Source organism: Hyla sarda, chromosome 8 (genome assembly GCF_029499605.1).
Source record: "Hyla sarda isolate aHylSar1 chromosome 8, aHylSar1.hap1, whole genome shotgun sequence".
Classification (NCBI taxonomy): Eukaryota; Metazoa; Chordata; class Amphibia; order Anura; family Hylidae; genus Hyla; species Hyla sarda.
In genome coordinates, this window is record NC_079196.1 from 133,748,724 (window position 1) to 133,773,148 (window position 24,425).

The 24,425-nt window shown below is 43.8% G+C and overlaps 1 protein-coding gene and 1 non-coding gene across 2 annotated transcripts in view; both read left to right on the plus strand.

Moving 5' to 3' along the window:
• Positions 1–24,425, plus strand: part of LOC130284872 (glutaminase kidney isoform, mitochondrial-like) — a 1,293,621-nt gene that overhangs the window by 1,204,894 nt on the left and 64,302 nt on the right. The window lies entirely within an intron of this gene.
• On the plus strand, positions 16,776–16,963 carry LOC130290047 (U2 spliceosomal RNA). Its single transcript, XR_008847496.1, has one exon. It is a non-coding gene; the product is annotated as a U2 spliceosomal RNA (small nuclear RNA).

Consider the following 24,425-nt stretch of genomic DNA (forward strand, 5'->3'; position numbering starts at 1 on the left):
CGTGCATGCTGGGAGTTGTAGTTTTGCAACAGCTGGAGGCTCACAGGTTCTGTTACCTAACTCAGTATTTTCCAACCAGTGAGCCTCCAGCTGTTGCAAAACTACAACTCCCAGCATGTACTGACAGACCATGCATGCTGGGAGTTGTAGTTTTGCAACAGCTGGAGGCTCACTGGTTGGAAAATACTGAGTTAGGTAACAGAACCTAACTGAAGGTTTTCCAACCAGTGTGCCTCCAGCTGTTGCAAAACTACAACTCCCAGCATGTACTGACAGACCATGCATGCTGGGAGTTGTAGTTTTGCAACAGCTGGAGGCTCACTGGTTGGAAAATACTGAGTTAGGTAACAGAACCTAACTGAAGGTTTTCCAACCAGTGTGCCTCCAGCTGTTGCAAAACTACAACTCCCAGCATGTACTGACAGACCGTGCATGCTGGGAGTTGTAGTTCTGAAACAGCTGGAGGTTTGCCCCCCCCCCCCCCCCCATGTGAACGTACAGGGTACATTCACACGGACGGGTTTACAGCAAGTTTCCTGCTTCAAGTATGAGCTGCGGCAAATTTTTCGCCGCAGCGCAAATTCCTAGCGGGAAACTCACCGTAATCCGCCAGTGTGAATGTACCCTAAAAACACTACACTACACTACACTAACACCTAATAAAGAGTAAAACACTACATATACACCCCCTTACACTGTCCCCCCCAATAAAAATAAAAAACGTATTGTACAGCAGTGTTTCCAAAACGGAGCCTCCAGCTGTTGCAAAACAACAACTCCCAGCATTTTCGGACAGCCACTGATTGTCCAGGCATGCTGGAGGCACCCTGTTTAGCAACAGCTGGAGGCACCCTGTTTGGGAATCACTGGCGTAGAATACCCCTATGTCCACCCCTGTGCAATCCCTAATTTAGTCCTCAAATGCGCATGTGCTCTCTTACTTTGGAGCCCTGTCGTATTTCAAGGAAACAGTTTAGGGCCACATATGGGGTACTTCCGTACTCGGGAGAAATTGCACTACAAATTTTGGGGGGCTTTTTCTCCTTTTACTCCTTATGAAAAGGAAAAGTTGGGGTCTACACCAGCCTGTTAGTGTAAAAAAAAAATTTTTTTACACTAACACTCTGGTGTTGCCCTTTACTTTTTATTTTCACCAGAGGTAAAAGGAAAAAAAGACCCCCAAAATTTGTAACGCAATTTCTGCTGAGTACGGAAATACCCCATATGTGGGTGTAAAATGCTCTGCGGGCGCATAACAAGGCTCAGGAGTGAGAGCGCACCATGTACATTTGAGGCCGAAATTGGTGATTTGCACAGGGGTGGCTGATTTTACAGCGGTTCTGACATAAATGCAAAATAATAAATACCCACATGTGACCCCATTTTGGAAACTACACCCCTCACGGAATGTAATAAGGGGTACAGTGAGCATTTACGCCCCACAGGCGTCTGACAGATTTTTGGAACAGTGGTCTGTGAAAATGAAAAATGTAATTTTTTTGTTTGCACAGCCCACTGTTCCAAAGATCTGTCAAACGCCAGTGGTGTGTAAATGCTCACTGCACCCCTTATTACATTCCGTGAGGGGTGTAGTTTCCAAAATGGGGTCACATGTGGGGGGGTCCACTGTTCTGGCACCACGGGGGGCTTTGTAAATGCACATGGCCCCCGACTTCCATTCCAAACAAATTATCTCTCTAAAAGCTCAATGGTGCTCCTTCTCTTCTGAGCATTGTAGTTCGCTCGCAGTGCACTTGACGTCCACATATGGGGTATTTCCATACTCAGAAGAAATGGGGTTACAAATTTTGGGGGGCATTTTCTCCTATTACCCTTTGTAAAAAAGTAAAATTTGGGGAAAAACCAGCATTTTAGTGGAAAAATATTTTTTTTTCATTTACACATCCGACTTTAACAAAAAGTGGTCAAACACCTGTGGGGTGTTAAGGCTCACCGTACCCCTTGTTACGTTCCTTGAGGGGTGTCGTTTCCATAAAAGTGTGCGATGTGGGGTTTTTTGCTGTCCTGGCACCATAGGGGCTTCCTAAATGGGACATGCCCCCCAAAAACCATTTCAGAAAAACTCACTCTCCTAAATCCCATTGTTGCTCCTTCGCTTCTGAGCCCTCTAGTGCACCCGCCGAACACTTGACATACACATATGAGGTATTTTCTTACTCGAGAGAAATTGGGTTACAAATTTTGAGAGGATTTTTTTCCTTTTACCCCTTGTAAAAATTCAAAAACTGGGTCTACAAGAACATGCCAGTGTAAAAAATGAAGATTTTGAATTTTCTCCTTCACTTTGCTGCTATTCCTGTGAAACACCTAAAGGGTTAACACACTTACTGATTGTCATTTTGAATACTTTTAGGGGTGCAGTTTTTATAATGGGGTCATTTATTGGGTATTTCTAACCAGAAGACCCTTCAAATCCACTTCAAACCTGAACTGGTTCCTGAAAAATTCCGATTTTGAAAATTTTGCGAAAAATTGGAAAATTGCTGCTGAAATTTGAAGCCCCCTGATGTTTTCCAAAAGTAAAAACTCGTCAATTTTATGATGCAAACATAAAGTAGATATATTGTATATGTGAATCAATACATAATTTATTTGGAATATCCATATTCCTTATAAGTAGAGAGCTTCAAAGTTAGAAAAATGCAAAATTTTCACATTTTTCATGAAATTTTTGCATTTTTCACCTAGAAAGGATGCAAGTATCGCCGAAAATTTACCACTAACATAAAGTAGAATATCTCAGGAAAAAACAGTCTCGGAATCAAATTTATAAGTAAAAGCATTCCAGAGTTATTAATGCTTAAAGTGACAGTGGTCAGATTTGCAAAAAATGCTCCCGTCCTTAGGGTCATAATGGGCTCCGTCCCCAAGGGTTTAACAAACCAGGGTGCCTCCAGCTGTTACACAACTACAACTCCCAGCATGCATGTACAGCCATTGACTGTCTGGGCATGCTGGGAGTTATAGTTTTGCAACAGCTGGAGGCACACTGATAGGGAAACATTGATGTATGGGGTGTATAGTGTGTATATGTATTGTATGGGATGTGTGACATCGCATACAGTACTGTACAGTTCTTTAAATACCTTCAGGGGGGACAGAATGTCCTCCATTACGATCCTGCCGACTACAGCTCTATAGAAGAGGAAGGGGAGGGCAGCCAGTAGCTCATTGGATGCCTGCAGCAAGATGCTGCAGGCTATTGGCTATGGCTGCACTGGGGGGGGGGCTTACATGGAGCTCACAGTGGAAGCCTGCGTCAGTTAGCAGGACAGCATGTGAGTAACAGGAGGCAGAACCGGACACACGGGGACATTAAACAACTATCTGTCAGTTGCTGAAGTTGTCAGCGCTGTCAGATAGCTGTTTGTACGATGGACCCGACACACAGCAGCATCATATGTCGATGCTGCCTTCAACATACGATGGGCTCTGAGAGGCAATCATATGTTGAAATGATCATATGTCGGGGCCATCATAAGTCGGGGGTCACTGTATATGGAGCAATGTTACTATAAAGCAGCTGATGACAGGCTTTAGCCACTGTATAATAGCTTAGGCAGGAAAAATCCACAGAGCAGAATATATGGTGCAATGTCTCTATAAGGCTGCAGGTGGCAGGCTTGAGTCACTGTGTAATAGCTTAGACAAGAAGAAATCCGCAGAGTGTATGGTGCAATATTTCTATAAAGCAGCAGATGGCAGGCTCAAGCCACTGTATTATAGCTTAGGTAAGAATAGATCCAAAAGGCACAACATTAACTCTTAGATGGAATTTGTTTGCTCTGTGTGCTGCTGTTCTGTTGTTTGCTGTGTACAGAAATCAATTAAGAGGGTATAGGGGTCCAAGGGTTCCAGATGAGAATTACTGCTGGTTTAATTTGGAGTCAGGTAGTTTAGTCCATGGAGGTAGATACTTTTATGGACAATCAGTGCCCAAAAGTAGCTGTACTGAGCACCAGGCTCAGTGGTCTTAATTGTGTTGCAGGTATATAACTGCTAGTGGGCACAACTTGAGGACTATGCTATTCCACCCTGGGGCAGTGTGTAGTCTTTAGCTATGTGTTCTACCAGACCAAACTGTGTCTGATGTTGCAGGTCCCCCAAGTAGAATATGAGGGGGGACATAGACAGATGTTGCGGCCCACCTTATTTGTGGCCCTCAAGGCTTTTCTCCTCCTTGCGATAGTCCGAGGGTCTTCCCCGCTGTGTTGCTTTTGTGGTTTGGTAAGTATCGGCAGGCACCCACCGCTGTTTGTGGAGGGGCTGAAGGAGTATCTCAGAATCTCCTCGACGCAGGAGACCAGTGCGTGCGCGCCTTCCCGCGCACCTCAGCCACTGTTCAATATGGCGATCCCCTGTGAAGATTGGGACCGGGGTCTCGCCGCAGCCCACTGAAAGTGCCGCCGACTGTAGTTCATTGCTGGGGCTCCCGTATACCGCTCCCGATAGTGCGGTTCAGCTACTCACAGCTCTTCCGGCACAGGAGACCAGTGTACAAGCGGGCCTCTGCACGTCCCTGAGTCCTATGGCGGCCGGCAGTGAGGACTGGAGCTGGCAGGTTAGTGGGTGAAATAGGGCAAGTCCGGCACCGGAGCACTCAGGTGAGTTCAGGAACCCTACCCGACACTTTCAGTAGCGATTTGGGCAGTATGCAGGGCCAATAACCGCTCTTAAATCCAGTGATGAAGCTGAGCTCTGGACACGTGCGACCTACTCAATTGGCTGCAGACCACGCCCCCCCCCCGGCATGTATTTCTTAATATAGCTCATTACCGCTACTCTTTTTAGCCCTCTCCTCTAATCCACGTACATTCCATGTTATTATTCTGTTAACCATTCCCTTTTGTGTATTTTATTAGTGTCTTCTCACAACTTGTATCACATATTTATAGAGCGTCAGACCAATTCTCAGTGGGGGACATGTATCAAAGATTTTACCCCTGTTTTGTGTGTATTTTTTTGCGCAAAAGTTTGCGCAAGCGCTTTTTTTCCCCCATTTTTTTGCGCACGTTTTGATAGAGCATATCGTCCATATGTGGCCTAATCAGGGTACCTTGGAGTGACATCTATAGTACACATGGATTTATTACCTGCGTTTTTTTCCTTTGCACCAAAAATTTTGACGCAAGTGCGTCTTTTTCACCATAAATTTAAGCCAACTTTAACTGCACGTAGCAATCCTTTCTATTTCTGAAGGAAAGTTCTGCTAAGGAACCACCAGAATGTTTTAACTTTCCTATCTCAATTACTCATTTGGTTTGCTTTATATTGCTTTTTACTCCTTGGTTATTCCAAAGCATTTTTTAAATAATTTGCATATAGAATATTTGTTTACAGTTCAGTTATTCATTAGATCACTTGTATATTGTTATTTTATGATACAACAATTTAATACATTTACATAGGAAATGTTTGATAACTTATCATTGAACAAGATCCGTCACATTAAAATAGCTTTGTAATCCACTTAACACTGTAGATCATTCTCCTTTTATTTTTAAAATGTACTGCTTTCCGTTATACTTTTCCCCAGCGCCCGGTAAGATGGTGGCTATCACTGATAGCCAGCCATCTTACCATGTGACCATCTGGGCATGCTGGGAGTTGTAGTTTTGCAACATCTGGAGGGCCACAGTTTGGAGACCACTGTATAATGGTCTCCAATCTGTGCTCTTCCAGATGTTCCAAAATTACAAATCTCAGCATGCCCACTCTGTCGAGGCATGCTGGGAGTTGTAGTTCTGTAACATCTGGAAGACCACAGATTGGAGACCATTATACAGTGGTCTACAAACTGTGGACCTCCAGCTGTTGCAAAACTACAACTCCCAGCATGCCCAGACTGCCCAAGCATGCTGGGAGTTGTAGTTCGTCAACATCTGACCCTTCAGATATTGCCGAAATACAACTTCCAGCATGTCTGGCCATGCTGGGAATTATAGTTTTGCAACAGCTGGAGGCACACTAGTTGGGAAACATTGTTGGTTTCCTAACTCTTTTTCCCAACCCGTGTGCCTCCAGCTGTGCCTCCAAACTATAACGCCCAGCATGTACTGACAGACCATGCATGCTGGGAATTGAAGTTGTGCAACAGCTGGAGGCACACTGGTTTGGAAACACTAAGTTAAGTAAAAAACTTTCAAGTGTTTTGCAACCAGTGTGCCTTCAGCTGTTGCATAACTACAACCCTCAGCATGCACGGACTGCCAAAGGGCATGCTGGGAGTTGTAGCAGTATGCCTCCAGCTGTTGCATAACTACAAGTTCCAGCATGTCCTTCTGCTGTCACTGCATGCTGAGATTTGAAGTTTTTGCAACAGCTGAAGGCACACTGGTTGCGAAACACTGAGTCTGTTTCCGTGTTTCGCAACCAGTGTGCCTCCAGCTGTTGCAAAACTACAACTCCCAGCATGCACGGACAGCCAAAGGACATGCTCGCAGTTGTAGTTTTGCAACAGCTGGATGTTTCCCCCCCCCCCCCCCTCCCTCCAATGTGAATGGACAGGGTACACTCACATGGGCGGAGGTTTACAGGGAGTGCTGCAAGATTGAGATGCAGCAAACTCTCTGTCAACCCCCGCCCGTGTGACTGTACCCTAAAAACACTACACTACACTTAAATAAAATAAGTAAAAAACACTATATATACACATACCGCTACACAGCCCCCCCCCCCTCCCCTCCCCAATAAATATGAACAACGTCTGGTACGGCACTGTTTCCAAAATGGAGCCTCCAGCTGTTGCAAAACAACAACTCCCAGTATTGCCGAACAGCCATTGACTGTCCAGGCATGTTGGGAGTTTTGCAACAGCTGGAGGCACCCTGTTTGGGAAACACTGGCATAGAATACCCCTATGTTAACCCCTATGCAAAACCCTAATTTAGGCCTCAAATGCGCATGGCGCTCTCACTTTGGAGCCCTGTCGTATTTCAAGGCAACATTTTAGGGTCACATATGAGGTATCGCCATACTCGGGAGAAATTGCCTTACAGATTTTGGGGGGCTTTTTCTCCTTTTACCCATTATGAAAAGGAACAGTTGGAGTCTACACCAGTATGTTAGTGTATAAAAATAAAATTATTTACACTGACATGCAGGTGTTGCCGCATACTTTACATTTTCACAAGAGGTAAATGGGGGGGAAAAAAACAAACATTTTTTGGGACACAATTTAGCCAGAGTACGGAGATACCACATATGTGGGCGCAAAGTGCTCTGCAGGCGCACAACAAGGCTCATAAGGTAGAGTGCACCATGTACATTTGAGGGGATTTGCACAGGGGTGTCACAGATGTTAAATGAAGAATAAGGACATTGGTATAATTGATGTGTTATAATTTGGTGCAAAAAGTGGTATTATTGTGAGATTAAAACTCTACATAATGAAGAAAAAAAATTCGAAAACTAATAACGATAGGTGCAGATACGCTGCAGACAAAGCTCCTACTAAATAGAGCTGCGGTGTAAATTTATGCTCTGAGGAGAATTCTAAATTTAAACGCAATTCAAGAAAGTAGCTGCGCAAGAATGATAAATTTAACGCAGCTGCACCAAATTTACACAACAGGCAGAGGGGTAAAAAACTTCTATTATACACTGGAAATGATACATGTCCCCCAGTGTCTCTAAATACTATGTTAAGTGCCCCAAACGTAACTAATGTGTAAAAAAAAGAGAAATATATAAACATGAAAAAGGAGGGAAGGGAGAGAAAGAAAAAGAAAGAGGGGCGAAAAATTAAAAAAATAAAAATAAAAAAAAACACAAAAAACCCAGCACAAATATATATTTTCCCCATTATGCCCTCCCTACTGCAGCCCGAACCCAAACCTCTAACCTATGTCTACCCCTCCCCCCCTTAATGCCTCCCCCACTTAGTTATTTAAGTCCTTCATTGTCCATCCAATCTGAAACATCTTTTGGGGTATCGAAAAACCTGGCCTTCTCTTTGTGCATCACCCTAAGTTTAGAAGGGAACATTAATCTGTACTTAATTCCATTATTTTGAAGTCTCTTTTTAACCTCAAAGTATGAGTCTCCACTGCATAATCCGGAAAAATAGAGACCTTTGCATTATTTAATTGCAAACTCCCCATATTCCTTTTTTTCCTAAGTATAATGTCTCTGTCCTTGCAGCTCAGTATTTTAATAATGATGGGCCTTGAAGCAGATCTAGTCTTGATGGTATTCTGTGGGCTCTTTCCACATTAAAGAAAGGGGACAGAAGTTCTTTCCCCACTTTGTCAGTTATCCAAGTTTGAATAAAACCTGTCATATCCTTTTTTTCTGACCCCTCAGGGATACTGAGGATCCTCAAATTACACCGTCTTGACCTGTCTTCTAAGTCTGTTACTTTATTTCTCAGCCACTGATTTTCTTGAACATCAGGAGCAGCTGAATCAGAGGTCGGTTACCAGAATCTTAGAGCTTGAGTCTTCTCAGTCACAGCCAGCATTAGTTCAGACCTTGATTCAGAGACTGCAAGATCAGGAGCACTTAGTTCAGAGTTTTCGGGAATTCGGGAGCTGGAGTCTGCCCTAAATCAGGTGTCATCTGTTTCTGCTTCCGCTCCTGTGGAAAACCTATTGGGAGAGCTGTAAATTGTACATCCAGTTAAGGCCTTACACATCTGGTACTGAGGCCATAAAAGTTGGTATTATTATGTCTCTTCTGCAAGGGGGTCCCCAGGAATGGGTATTTTCCCTTGGTTCTGATGCTCCGGAGTTGTCCTCAATAGACACCTTCTTTGCGGGATTGGGTCTTTTGTACGCTGAACTGGACCGTGCTGCGTACGCTGAGAGTCAATTGCGTACATTAACCCCTTAAGGACCTGGGGCGTATGGATACAGAGCTTGCTGGTACTTAAGGACCCAGGACGTATCCATACGCCCGTGGGAATTGGGGACTGGAACAGGGTGACTGCTGATATGTATCAGCGGGCACCCTGCGCCAATGCCCAGGGGGGTCATCAGACCCCCCCCCCCTCCCCATGTCGGCAATTGACACATATCGCCGGTGAATTCACACCGGCGATTTGCACCGATTCCGGGTCTATGGTGACCCGGAATATAAGGGGGATCGCGGTTGTCCAAGACACCCACGATCCCCCTGAAGGGATAGGAGTGAGGTGGCAGGGGTGCCATCCCTCCTATCCCTGCTATTGGTCATCAAAGAGCGACGACCAATAGCAGATCGGGGGCCGGGGGTTTACTTTTGGTTTCCCCGTTCTGCCCACCCACAATAGGCGGGGCAGAACGGGAAAACAGAGGACTGGCGGCAGGAGATCCACTTACCCATCCGGAGGCTGTGGGCGACGGTGATTGGCGATGTCGTGCGGCTGGCTCAATGGATTCTACGGAAGCTGGTGAGTTGCCTATACAGTGGTCTTTAAACTGTAGCCCTCCAGATGTTGCAAAACTACAACTCCCAGCATGCCCAGACAGCTGTTTGCTGTGTGGGCATGCTGGGATTTGTAGTTTTGCAACAGCTGGAGGGCTGCAGTTTGGAGATCACTTTGCAGTGATCTCTAAACTGTGGCCCTCTAGATCTTGCAAAACTACAACTCCCAGCAAGCATGCTCACACAGCAGTTTGCTGTCTGGGCATGCTGGGATTTGTAGTTTTGCAACATCTGGAGGGCCACAGTTTGGAGATCACTGTGCAGTGGTCTCTATACTGTAGCCCTCCAGATGTTGCAAAACTGCAAATCCCAGCATGCCCAAACAGCTGTCTTGGCATGCTGGAAGTTGTAGTTGCATACCTCCAGCTGTTGCATAACTACATCTCCCAGCATGCCCTTCAGCGATCAGTACAGCTGTAGACACATTGGTTGGAAAATACTGAGTTAGGTAACAGAACCTAACTGAAGGTTTCCCAACCAGTGTGCCTCCAGCTGTTGCAAAACCACAACTCCCAGCATGCACGGTCTGTCAGTGCATGCTGGGAGTTGTAGTTTTGAAACAGCTGGAGGTTTGGCCCCCTCATGTGAATGTACAGGGTACATTCACATGGGCAGGTTTACAGTGAATTTTCTGCTTCAAGTTTGAGCTGCGGAAAATTTTTCGCCACATCGCAAACTCCTAGCGAGAAACTCACCGTAACCTGCCAGTGTGAATGTACCCTAAAAACACTACACTACACATCACTAACACAAAATAAAGGGTAAAGCACAACATATACACCCCCCTTACACTGCCCCCCCCCCCCCAATAAAAATGAACAACCTATTGTACGGCAGTGTTTCCAAAATGGAGCCACCAGCTGTTGCAAAACAACAACTCCCAGCATTACCGGACAGCCACTGACTGTCCAGGCATGCTGGGAGTTTAGCAACAGCTGGAGGAACCCTGTTTGGGAATCACTGGCGTAGAATACCCCTATGTCCACCCCTATGCAATCCCTAATGTAGTCCTCAAATGCGCATGGTGCTCTCTCACTTCGGAGCCCTGTCGTATTTCAAGGAAACAGTTTAGGGCCACATATGGGATATTTCCGTACTCGGGAGAAACTGCACTACAAATTTTTTTTGGAGGGGCTTTCTCTTCTTTTACCCCTTATGAAAGGGAAAAGTTGGGGGCTACACCAGCCTGTTAATGTAAAAAAAGAAAAATGTTTACACTAACATGCTGGTGTTGCCCCATACTAAGAGGTAAAAGCAAAAAAAGACCCCCAAAATTTGTAACGCAATTTCTTTTGAGTACGGGCATACCCCATATGTGGGCGCACAACAAGGCTCTGGAGTGAGAGTTCACCATGTACATTTGAGGCCTAAATTGGTGATTTGCACAGGGGTGGCTGATTTTACAGTGGTTCTGACATAATCGCAAAAAAAAAACAAATACCCACATGTGACAACATTTTGGAAACAACACCCCTCACGGAACATAACAAGGGGTATAGTGAGCCTTAACACCCCACAGGTGTTTGAAGAATTTTCATTAAAGTTGGATGGGAAAATGAAAAAAAAAATTTCACAAAAATGCTGGTGTTACCCTAAGTTTTTCATTTTCACAAGGGAAAAATAGGAAAAAAAGCTCCCAAGGTTTGTAACCCCATTTCTTCTGAGTAAGAAAATACCCCATATGTGGATGTAAAGTGCTCTCCGGGTGCACAACAATGCTCAGAAGGGAAGGAGTGCCATTGGGATTTTGAAGAGAAATTTTGTCCGGAATTGAAGGCCACGTGTGTTTACAAAGCCCCCATAGTGCCAGAACAATGGACCCCCCCCCCACACATGTGACCCTATTTTGGAAACTACACCCCTCACATAATGAAATAAGCATTTACCTCCCACAGGTGTCTGACAGATTTTTGGAACAGTGGTGCGAGAAAATGAAACATTTAATTTTTTATTTGCACAGCCCACTGTTCCAAAGATCTGTCTAACGCCAGTGGGGTGTAAATACTCACTGCAACCCTTATTAAATTCTGTGAAGGGTGTAGTTTCCAAAATGGGGTCACATGTTGGGGGGTCCACTATTCTGGCACCACGGGTGGCTTTGTAAACGCACAAGACTTCCATTCCAAACAAATTCTCTTTTTTAACGCTCAATGGTGGTCCTTCTCTTCTAAGCATTGTAGTGCGCCAGCAGAGCACTTGAAGTCCACAAATGGGGTATTTCCATACTCAGAAGAAATGGGGTTACACATTTTGGGGGTCATTTTCTCCTATTATCCCTTGTAAAAATGTTACATTTGGGGAAAAAACAGCATTTTAGTGAAAACAAATGTTGGCACCACATGGGCTTCCTAAATGCGACATGCCCCCCAAAAACTATTTCAGCAAAATTTGCTTTCCAAAAGCCAAATGTGACTCCTTCTCTTCTGAGCATTGTAGTTTGCCCCCAGAGCATTTTACGTCCTAACATGGGGTATTTCCAGACTCAGAAGAGGTGGAGTTCAAAATAATTTTAGGGGGCATTTTCTCCCATTACCCTATGTAAAAATGGTAAATTTGGGGGGAAAAACTTCACTTTAGTGAAAAAATTTTTTTTTTTAATTTACACATCCGACTTTAATGAAAAGTCGTCAAACACCTGTGGGGTGTTAAGGCTCACTGGACCCCTTGTTACGTGCCTTGAGGGTTGTAGTTTCCAAAATGGTATGCCATGTGGGGGTTTTCTGCTGTTCTGGCACCATAGGGGCTTCCTAAATGCAACATGCCCCCCAAAAACCATTTCAGAAAAATTCACTCTCCCAAATCCCATTGTCGCTCCTTCTCTTCTGAGCACTCTACTGCACCCGCCAAACACTTGACATGCACATATGAGGTATTTTCTTACTCGAGAGAAATTGGGTTACAAATTTTGGGGGACTTTTTCTCCTATTACTCCTTGTAATTCAAAATTCAAAAACTGGGTCTACAAGAACATGCGAGTGTAAAAAATGAAGATTTTGAATTTTCTCCTTCACATTTTTGCTATTCCTGTGAAACACCTAAAGGGTTAACACACTTACTGAATGTCATTTTGGATACTTTGAGGGGTGCAGTTTTTATAATGGGGTCATTTGTGGGGTATTTCTAATGTGAAGTCCCTTCAAATCCACTTCAAAACGGAACTGGTCCCTGACAAATTCCGATTTTGAAAATTTGGTAAAAAATTGGAAAATTGCTGCTGAACTTTGAAGCCCTCTGATGTCTTCAAAAAGTAAAAACATGTCAACTTTATGATGAAAATATAAAGTAGACATATTGTATTTGTGAATCAATACATCATTTATTTGGAATGTCTGTTTCCTTACAAGCAGAGAGCGTCAGTTAGAAAAATGCAACATTTTCAATTTTTTCATAAAGTGTTTGAATTTTTCACCAAGAAATGATTCAAGTATCGACAAAAATTTACCACTAACATGAAGTAGAATATGTCACGAAAAACAATCTCGGAATCAGAATGAAAAGTAAAAGCATCCCAGAGTTATTAATGCTTAAAGTGATAGTGGTCAGATGTGCAAAAAATGGGCAGGTCCTTAAGGTGAAAATGGGCTGGATCTTCAAGGGGTTAAAGCAGGGTTGCAGACCAGTAGAGGAATACTGTGTTGATTTTAGAAAATGGTGTGTTGCCTCCAACTGGAATGCTCCAGCCTTGATTTATCAGTTCAGACTAGGGTTGTCAGTTATATATCCCTCTCCTGACACCCTTGACCAAGCCATGACTCTAGCTGTACGATTGGATAGACATTTGCGAGAACACAAATGGGAGTGTTCTTCATCCTCTGTATTTCCTGTCCTGCTTGATTCCTCTCCGGTTTCCAAATTTATCCCTGAGGATGAGTCAATGCAGATAGGGTCCATTCGAATCCCAGGAAGAACGCAAGAGTTTTCGTCAACTCTATGGCCTGTGTTTCTACTGTGGTGAGGACACTCATTTCATCGCCTCCTGTGTCAAGCGTCAGCGTCCAAGTGGCAGTCGTGGTGGCCACTGGGCGCACAGGTATGTCATGCCTCCCAGAGAGCTACACCTGGCAGAGTTCTTCATTGTTCCTACTAATGTACAATCGGATGTTAATTCTAAAAGTATTATAAAGCCTGTTTTGCATAAGCCTCTGGTTAAATCGGCATCTTGTGACATAATTAGCAATAAGAGTCTGAAGAGCACTCCAGTTGATTTGGGGTCAGGGGGTAGTATTGAGGGTCTGGAGGATGACTGTGAGGACACCAATGACTGGTGTGATTTGGAGGATGAGGATACAGATGAGGACATTAATGGTCCATCTGTATCCAAGTCAAGACCTCTTTACTCTCAGGTGGTGAATGGTCCGGTGGCCCCTCCTAAAATGGGGGGGGGGGTACTGTCAGAACCGGTAGGGTTAAAAAGTTCTGACAGCTTAGGCTGGGCTCACACCACGTTTCGTTAAATACGGTTCCCGCATACGGCTGGGAGGAGGGGGCTTGATTGCGGCGCCCGCACTCAGCCGGATTTGGCAACCGTATTTAATGCATGTCTATGAGCCGGCCGGAGTGAACCGCAGCCTCTGGTCGGCTTGTTTTCGGCTGTATGCGGTTTCCCGACTGCAGGCAAAAACGTGGTCGACAAAAACTATTCTCTCTGGTATTAGCGAATTTGTACTGTGACTTCTCCGGGCTTCAGACATGGATAGTTGACATTGGACCTATTGTGTGAGTGTTTAGTCTTTCTTGTTAGTCTGTCTGTTATTTCTGTCCCTGGACTTAAGACTGTGTCATTGTAGTTTATTATTTTGACAAATACGTCCCTCACGTATATAGAAAGGGAATGTCTTCATGGTTGTGGACCTGTTATTTAGGACAGGTATGCAAGTAGGCAGGGACAGGGGGAGTGGGCGAGAATTGTGTGCACTCCTTCCCTGCCCATATTTGACAGTAAGATGGCTTTTTTATATTGATAGTTGTTGCTACTATAAATTCCACACTCCACGGCTAGAAAATCTTTTCCAGAAGATATTAATTCTCATTTAAGAAAGTGAGTTTTCCCTTGTTTTGACCTTCTACAGCCCATCGGTACTTCAATGGGATCTAATGTAGTGGGCCTGGACTGGGCTGGGAGTTTTTGCTAGTTAATACACGGCTGTATATCGCTTTAACTGGTCGGCTAATGGAGGAGTTAAAGGAAATCTGTCATCAGAATCACCCACACTAAACCTGTTACACAGGCTTGTAGTGCGGGTGATCCTGATTAAAACGCTCCTTACCTGGTTAAAAATGGTTGAGCGGTTCTTCAGATATCTTTATCTTTAGTTTTCTGTTATTCCCTGACTTGGGACTCAGTCGGAGGTGTTATCATCTGGGACTTGGCCACACGTCATTCTAGCTGGGCGGAGCTGCCGCCCGGCTCATGAATATTCATGAACTTATCCTCCTGGTCTAATTCTTCTTTCTCAATCTGGTGCATGAGGATAAGGTCATGAATATTCATGAGCCGGGCGGCAGCTCCGCCCAGCTAGAATGACGTGTGGCCAAGTCCCAGATGATAACACCTCCCACTGAGTCCCAAGCCAGGGAATAACAGAAAACTAAAAATAAAGATATCTGAAGAACCGATCAACCATTTTTAACCAGGTAAGTAGCGTTTTAATCAGGATCACCCGCACTACAAGCCTGTGTAACAGGTTTAGTGCGGGTGATTCTGATGACAGATTTCCTTTAAACATTTTTATTCAGTTATATACTGTAGAGATGTTAATACCAACACTTTTCAGTCAGTAGTTATTTATAATCTCTCCAGAGGATTATATATCTTGCATACCGCCCAGTTCAAATATGAGACACACAAGGTGTTTTACTTTCTTGTATACAGCTTCAAGTCAAGTATACAGACCAGCGGGTGGAGATAATTTAACTTATTTGAGCAGGCTTTAGCTCTCAGCGTTTTTAGTGTTGACCAAACAACTTTGCTATAAAACTCCACCATCCGCAGCAGGGATTTTTCCCAACTGTGTGCTTTTTTTCTTGATTTAAAGGGGTATTCCAGGCAAAAACTTTTTTATATATATCAACTGGCTCCGGAAAGTTAAACAGATTTGTAAATTACTTCTATTAAAAAATCTTAATCCTTCCAATAGTTATTAGCTTCTGAAGTTTTCTGTCTAACTGCTCATTGATGATTTCACGTCCCGGGAGCTGTGCATGACGGGAAAATATCCCCATAGGAACTGCACAGCTCCCGGGACGTGAGTCATCAGAGAGCAGTTAGACAGAAAACAACAACTCAACTTCAGAAGCTAATAACTATTGGAAGGATTAAGATTTTTCTAATCGAAGTAATTTACAAATCTAAGGGAAAAAAAAGAGACTGTGTGTGCAGCTCACAACCTGCTACTTGCCTACTGAAGAAGGGGTCAATTTGAGCACCCTGAAACGCGTCTAGGCCGTTTCATCTGAACAGAGCGCTATACAAGCACTACCTTAATTACCAACAACATCTGAACTTTAGCCGGCACGGAAGTTCGCAACCCAAACCACCTGCTGCACTAACTACTGATCTCGCTCACTGAGCCTACCACAAGTCTGCTGCTTCCAGTGTGAGTCCGTTACCGACATCTATGTTTGCTGACACCACGGACCGCTAACGAGGGAGCTCCTTGCTACTCTCTAGCTGCCAAGGCATTCACACCGAGAACATCGCAGAGAATACAGCACTTGTTTCCATTGGCCCGCCGCAGTGCGGAACCAGCAGCCAGGGTGAGACTGTTCCATTCATTCTATACAAACTGTGAGCGAACCCATCTAATGCCACTTTAAAAATTGTGCCATCATTGAAACATCTACTGTATTTTTTTGCCGGACTAACGGTCCAATTCGAAGCAATATCCATGGACTATCCTAGAATTGTTTAGGTAGTTGCTTCAACATCTATCTGTCATTAGGGCCCAATGACAGTTTATTATTACTAATGCTCTGATCTTTTAACTACTATTTTATATTGATATTTCAGTTTTTTATTAAAATTAGCCTTTTTTCAGAAACCATCTGTCTCATTTTTTATTCATTGTGTACCCAGTAGGGTGATATTCTTGAGGTGTGGTTAAATTTGCATACTTAATTTACAAATCTGTTTAACTTTCCAGAGCCAGTTGATATATAAAAAAAAGTTTTGGCCTGAAATACCCCTTTAACCTTCTGTGTCTCAGTAACTCCTAGCAAACAATTCCCAGATATGGGCTCTCCACCAGTTAGTATAACACACTCCACAGGTGTGTCTCCTACAACTGGGTGACTTCAAGCTCTATCTTTTCAAGCATTGACTCCAAACACTCTCCCATAAGATGTCGCTACTCGCTTCTCGGCCTTTTGGCTAAGATCAAGTGTAGTATCTGTTCTTATCAGTTTTTCATGCCGGTGGACAGTAACGCCGGTATGGGGCTGGTGGGGATGGGTGCTGCATGGAGGATGCAGGTGTACCAGGGCTTTCCGGGGCTGGTTCTGAGGAATCAGCTCGACGGCTGCCCCGATGTGACCTGTTCCCTCCGGGTCTCGCCATGAGGCTGAGAGGGTCTAGAGCCGAGGTACTTTGTGCCTCGGGGAGTGGTGACCCCGAGGTGCCGAAACTCACTGGGAGAATAGGCTCACTGAGTTGAAGCACGGGCACCATAATCTCTTCACCTTGTGGCACTCACCTCTTGATTCCCGGCCTTCTGGCTAGGATCAGAGAAATTTTTATAGATCCGGCCGGATGTCCGGGCAGTATATCTGCACACATTCACTTATTTATTTCTTTTTTGTCTCACTGTGTCACTTTTTGCGTGTTGTGTGTTCACAGGATTTGTCAGGATGCGGTAGCCCTTCTGGGTGTCCCTCCTGGCGGTCTAGGGGAGGTGTGTGTGGCCATTAGGTTCCGCACCTCCCTGCAAACACCCCGGGTACTCCTGCTTTGGCAGGGTACCTACCGTAATCGGCTCTGCGGGCAGATACCTTGGCTAACGCCAAGGGGGATGCCGGGAGCATTTGTGGTCCCCTAGTAGCTTCGGCGAAAAGGGACATCGAACCTGGAACCTCGCAGGTACCTTTTGGTCCGGAGGCGAAGGGTAAGGTTTGTTGGGGGGCCTCTCTCCTATCGGAGAAGGGCTTGCGATAGACCGCATCCTTTGTGCACGTTTTTTTAGTGTAACACGTTTGCACTTTTTCTTGCACTTTGGGTGAATCGAAAGCACGTTCCTCGGCTTTAAAAAAAAAAAAAAAAAAAAAAAAAAAAAAAAATAAGATGTCGCTACCCAGAGATTCCTCGCGTCACATTAAGGGATTTTCCCCCCAATATTTTTTTGTTTACAGACTCCCCAGTAGGTAGTATATCACACACCACCAATATATCAGCTGATATTGGCTAATTCATCAGACTCCGCCCATTCAAATCCAGTGCAGCAAGTCTGGGCTATACAGTGTATTTAATCTTCTCTTGTAGAGCTATATATATATCAAGTAAGCAGTTTAACTTGTTTAGGAATATACTGTACAGATATTCAATTCTGACTCTTCTGAGCCACCATTGTATATTACTACTGCAAACAGTCCACATTTAGGAGTTTTTCTATATGCTTCCATCAAACAACTACTAAGCTCTGCACATTTAGATTCCAATGAAGCAAGTCTGGAAAGCACAAGATACCTTTAAGTATTCATCTATAGCTGCATAACAAGTGAGAAATATCAGAGGGCATATCTGTGCTATGGGGTGTAATATCCCCATTCCCAACTTTACCTTCTCACACTCCGGCACTTCTACTTCAGTTCAAACCCACTGCTACCTGACTCTTTCTCCACAGCTCTGCCCCTCCACCTCTTCCAGCAGCTCCAGCTCCAATTATGGACTCAGTCACGGCATCTGCTCCCTGTCCAGTTCACTCTTGTGCACATCCGACACCGGGGCTCTGCAGTTGTTCCCCCCGGCGGTCTCAGGCTCCTCAGGCTTACTGCCCGCATCGGACCAGCCCCATCAGCTCTAGAGAAGCCAGCAGGTTAGCAGCGGTGATGGCGTGGGGGAGGAGCCTCCTAGCCTCTCCTCATGATGTCACTTCCCCCTGACGTCACTTCCCCAATTGGTCTTTACTTACATTACTCTTAAGTGTACAAAAATAGGTTAAGTATCTCCTGACTGTACCAAGTGGTGCCAATATATCCATACATTCTCTCCTGGCATCTTCATATATCCACGCATTAACATCCTGATCCAAACTCAACCATGAATTTACATATTCAACTAGACCATGGATCAACTGTTCTGGGGTAGAAGGGTTACCTACAACAGCTTCCCCGTAGCCCGCTTCATTATTGGCTGCGCTCATTTTCACTACTAATAGTTAATACACAGATAGATATACAATCTGGTTAGCCAAGAAGATTATGGGACGTTTTACTATTTGCACAAATAATTAACACAAAATCCTATCTCAGCAAGGCTCCAGATTTATGTTGGGGATAAAGCAAAGCACTTTATACACAAAAATAAGCTTTAGAAAGGGAGGAGAAAAAGGGAACAAAAGACCAGCGCACCCTGTGCCGTTACCTCGTGGGGACAAGAGAAAAATGGGGGTGGGAAGTTGCTCACCTTATTGTTTCGCGCTGCGAGCGCGACACCGTTGTGGGCTTGGTATCGAAATAGTGCGATCCGCGGCAGCCTGTATCCTTCCGTTTCTCGAGATAGTCGAGGCGGTTTTGTCAAGATGCGCGTTCTGTGCCCATGGCAGAGGTCACAGAATAGAAAATCAGATACTCATCTGGCGCTCGCAGGATTCGTCCAGGTGGTCAATAAGGTGAAAGACAACAGGTGTGGTAAAGAGTTCAGTCTTTATTTCTTCATAAAGGACAGACAACGCGTTTCGAGGGATCGCCCCTCTTCCTCAGGTCATGACCCATGTCCTTTATGAAGAAATAAAGACTGAACTCTTTACCACACCTGTAGTCTTTCACCTTATTGACCACCTGGACGGATCCTGCGAGCGCCAGATGAGTATCTGATTTTCTATTCTGTGACCTCTGCCATGGGCACAGAACGCGCATCATACACAAAAATAAGGATCACAGAAAAATTATAAATATCATTGATCCTACAAGGTGGACATAAAAACACCTCAAAAAGAGTTCAAGGATAGGTAATTATTTTGTGCAATTAGTAATACAGGGTACAAACGTCTATGCAAAATATATAAATGAGTTAAGATGAAATAAATTAAAATACAATCAAACTAATCAATACAAAACCCAATAAAACACAATAGCATGCAGTACACAATTTCGGCCACAAGATGGCTCTACCACAACAAAACTGTTTCTACCACCTTAACCCCTTAACGACGCAGGACGTATATTTACGTCCTGCGCCGGATCCCGCGATATGAAGTGGGATCGCGTCGCGATCCTGCATCATATCACTTCGGTCCCAGCGCTTATCAACGGCCGGGACCCGCGGCTAATATCACACATCGCCGATCGCGGCGATGTGCGGTATTAACCCTTTAGAAGCGGCGGTCAAAGCTGACCGCCGCTTCTAAAGTGAAACTGAAAGTATCCCGGCTGCTCAGTCAGGCTGTTCGGGACCGCCGCGGTGAAATCGCGGCGTCCCGAACAGCTGATCGGACACCGGAAGGGCCCTTACCTGCCTCCTCGGTGTCCGATCGACGAATGACTGCTCCGTGCCTGAGATCCAGGCAAGAGCAGTCAAGCGCCGATAATGCTGATCACAGGCGTGTTAATACACGCCAGTGATCAGCATGAGAGATCAGTGTGTGCAGTGTTATAGGTCCCTATGGGACCTATAACACTGCAAAAAAAATGTAAAAAAAAAGTGTTAATAAAGGTCATTTAACCCCTTCCCTAATAAAAGTTTGAATCACCCCCCTTTTCCCATAAAAAAAAATAAAACAGTGTAAAAAAAAAAATATAAACACATGTGGTATCGCCGCGTGCGTAAATGTCCGAACTCTAAAAATATATCATTAATTAAACCGCACGGTTAATGGCGTACGCGCAAAAAAATTCCAAAGTCCAAAAAAGCGTATTTTGGTCACTTTTTATACCATTAAAAAAATGAATAAAAAGTGATCAAAAAGTCCGATCAAAACAAATATCATACCGATAAAAACTTCAGATCACGGCCCAAAAAATGAGTCCTCATACCGCCCTGTAAGTGGAAAAATAAAAAGTTATAGGGGTCAGAAGATGACATTTTTAAACGTATAAATTTTCCTGCATGTAGTTATGATTTTTTCCAGAAGTGCGACAAAATCAAACCTATATAAGTAGGGTATCATTTTAACCGTATGGACCTACAGAATAATGATAAGGTGTAATTTTTACTGAAATATGCACTGCGTAGAAACGGAAGCCCCCAAAAGTTACAAAATGGCATTTTTTTTTCTATTTTGTCGCACAATGATTTTTTTTTCCGTTTCGCCGTGCATTTTTGGGTAAAATGACTAATGTCACTGCAAAGTAGAATTAGCGACTTAAAAAATAAGCCATAATATGGATTTTTAGGTGGAAAATTGAAAGGGTTATCATTTTTAAAAGGTAAGGAGGAAAAAACGAAAGTGCAAAAACGGAAAAACCCTGAGTCCTTAAGGGGTTAAAACACAAAGGGGCAGCAGAGCCACCCTGAATACAGCAGGAAGTATATAATGGCAATCATTTATACCCAAGGAAACAATGATGATATTATACACACAACTATTTGCTCTGCTCAGACTCAGAGATTTTTCACTGAGTCAATTTAGATACAATATACGGTAATATGCATCTTTACTGAATAGCTCTAAATAATGACTTAGCACCTTTAACACTACACCTCCGCAATAAGGCAGGAATGACTAAATATCAAGCCAGATAAAGGGGTATTCCAGGATTTTTATTTTTATTTGACTATGCTACAGGAGCTGTAAAGTTAGTGTAGTTAGTTCATAATATAGTGTCTGCACCTGTGTGTGATGGTTTTCTCACAATTCTTCTGTGATTTTCACCTCACTATTTATTTCTACCAGCATACAAAATGACTGTTGTATCGGATTTTTCCCAGCTTGCAATGCGGCCGAGACCTGACTCGCTAGTCAGCTGATGATAGGGAGCCTGTCTGCTTCAATGGGTGGAGGGATCAATCTGCAACTAATGCAACAGCTGGAGGCATCCTGATTGAAAACCAAAGGTCTGCAGCTCATTTTTGTTTCAATGGGTGGGGTGGCTGATGTGTGGGAAGGAGGAAAATATAATTGTGGCATTTGTAGTAAAAAAAAGAACAGTCAAACAGGAAATACAAGTTCACAAAAAGCTAGCCACAGTGTTATGGTAATAACTTCCTAAGCATGTCCATTACTGTCTGCCAGGTAAGTACTAAAATCACCTTATGGTGGATAATCCCTCTAATTATAACCCTTACTACAGGTAATCATAGTTATACTTTACCAGATATCTGGGCCTATTAGGTTCAGGAATGCAGGCAATGCAGGTTCAACTGCTGACACCACTTGCCTATCCTCTTCCTCATCCTGGTCCTCATCCATGGACATCTTGCATCATCCCATAGGGAAAGAGTGTAGTTTACCCCACCTCCACCCACTTTTTTCATTGATGCAAAATCAAGCACTGCAAAGCCGTGTTACATCTGCTGAGCCTAAGCGAGAAAAGCCACACAGCAGAGGAGCTGCTGCCCAGTCTGCAACAGGAAGTTTCACACAGCTCTTTGGCCGTGATCTGACATCAGGAGACGTGGCCACCGATAACGGCAAAAACATTGTCAAAGCACTGTGTCTAGGTGGAATGACACACTATCTCTGTTTGGCACATATGCTAAATCTTGTCGTCAAATGTTTCTTGAGAACTTGTACTGGTCTCAAGCTTGTGCTGTGTATGTACAGGAAAGTGTGTGTTCGGGTCAGCCATTTGTATGCTTTTAAACATGCCTCCTGTCACCTATTGTGCCAAAATGGCCTACCTACCTCATTTACGATGTTCCAACACGGTAGAATTCAACTTTACACATGTTGTACAGCCTGTACCAGCAGCACAAAGTGGTGACAGTCTTCCAAATGCAGCAGACAGATGATTTTTCAAGCCAGTGTGACTTTTAGCAGAGGGATTGGCAGCTATTGACACATGCTCAGGACTTTCATGGAGGCTACAAGGTTTGTCAGCAAGGACAACAGCGGAATTAGTGATGTTATGCTGCAAACTCTAACAGTGATTATTGAATAAGGAGGGATGGAGAAAAGTTTTCATCTGGCTGCCAGCAATATGGATGTTCTCTTTCTCAAAGTGAAAGGAGTTGGATAAGAAGATAGAAAAAGTGGGACCTAAGGAGGAGGATTTGGAGTTGGACTCCAACCTTGACAGTATGGGATGGAGACTGCAGAAACTGGGCTCTCAGAAAAGCTGACAAGGATAACTAGCTGGATGTTTTCTTGCGTCCGCAGTGACAGGCATATTGCCAAAGGAAAGAAATGAGTACTGGATAGCCACACTCTTAGACCCTCAGTATAAAGCCAAAATGGTGGAATTTTCTCCCCTTCTGAGAAGCCAGCTTGTTACAGCTTTCCAGCATTAAACACCTGCTGAACGGGGGTACATTTGCCGCTCTTCGCTCAGTCCCTGTGGCAGCACTACCCCTGCAAGAGGAAGAAGCAGTAGCAGCAGCATCTTTATGATGGAGGACATAATGACAAAGTTTCTGCATCAGGTTATCCCCCCCTGACATAAATTGTCATCACAGAGATGTAAACCACCACTTGAACAACCAGGTTGAGGCCTACCTCAGCAGTGCCCTTTATCTGCCATTTCTTTGCTTGCCGCTCTTAAAAGCTGTAGCTGCAAAAAGGGATCATTTTTAGAGCACTTGGAAAAAATCCACTGCAGCTTCCGATACCTTTGTGTGCATTTTTACACCTGCAAGCATCCATTGACAACCATTTCAATGTGAATGAGCCTCAAATAACAGCAAGTGCATTAAAAAAAAGCTGTGAGTTACCATGGGTTACCGCATGTTGCCATAACTTAGCCTTAAAAATTCAAAAAAAACTACTTGAATATATTCCTGGCAGTGTTATACACGGCTTTAGAGCTAACAATGTTAGAAACGTGATTAGGGGCTTATTTCATGCCAGTTCGCGTCAAACCAAACCTAATTGAAACAGTAATTTAAAAAAAGTTGGGGGAAAACCAGTGAGTCAAACTTTTAAAAAGGTTGCTCATCACTCATCACACATCAACTTAGTAGGGACACATTTGGGATATAAGTTGAACATAATGGCCTCTGGTCTTTTTTCAACCTTATGAACTATGTAACTTATATTTTATGCAGGACTAGAAAACTCAAGAAGGTGATATCTCGTCTGGAGTCTTGATTCTGCTGACTCTACATCTTCCTGTATGTGGCAAAGCCGAGGCCGACAGACAGTGAAGGGGAGAGGCAGCCCTATGATTTTAACCCCTTAAGGACCCAGCCAATTTTCAATGTAGGACCCTTCCATTTTTTGCACATCTGACCACTGTCACTTTAAGCATTAATAACTCTGGGATGCTTTTACCTTTCATTCTGATTCCAAGATAGTTTTTTCATGACATATTCTACTTTATGTTAGTGGTAACATTTTGTCGATATTTGCATCATTTCTTGGTGAAAAATTCCAAAATTTGATGAAAAATTTGTACATTTTGCATTTTTTTTTACTTTTAAGCTCTCTGCTTATAAGCAAAATGAATATTCCAAATACATTTTATATTGATTCACATATACAATATGTCTACTTTATGTTTGCATCATAAAGTTGACATGTTTTTACTTTTGGAAGACATCAAAGGGCTTCAAAGTATAGCAGCAATTTCCCAATTTTTCACAAAATGTTCGAAATCGAAATTTTTCAGGGACCAGTTCAGATTTGAAGTGGATTTGAAGGGCCTTCATATTAGAAATACCCCATAAATGACCCCATTATAAAAACTTCACC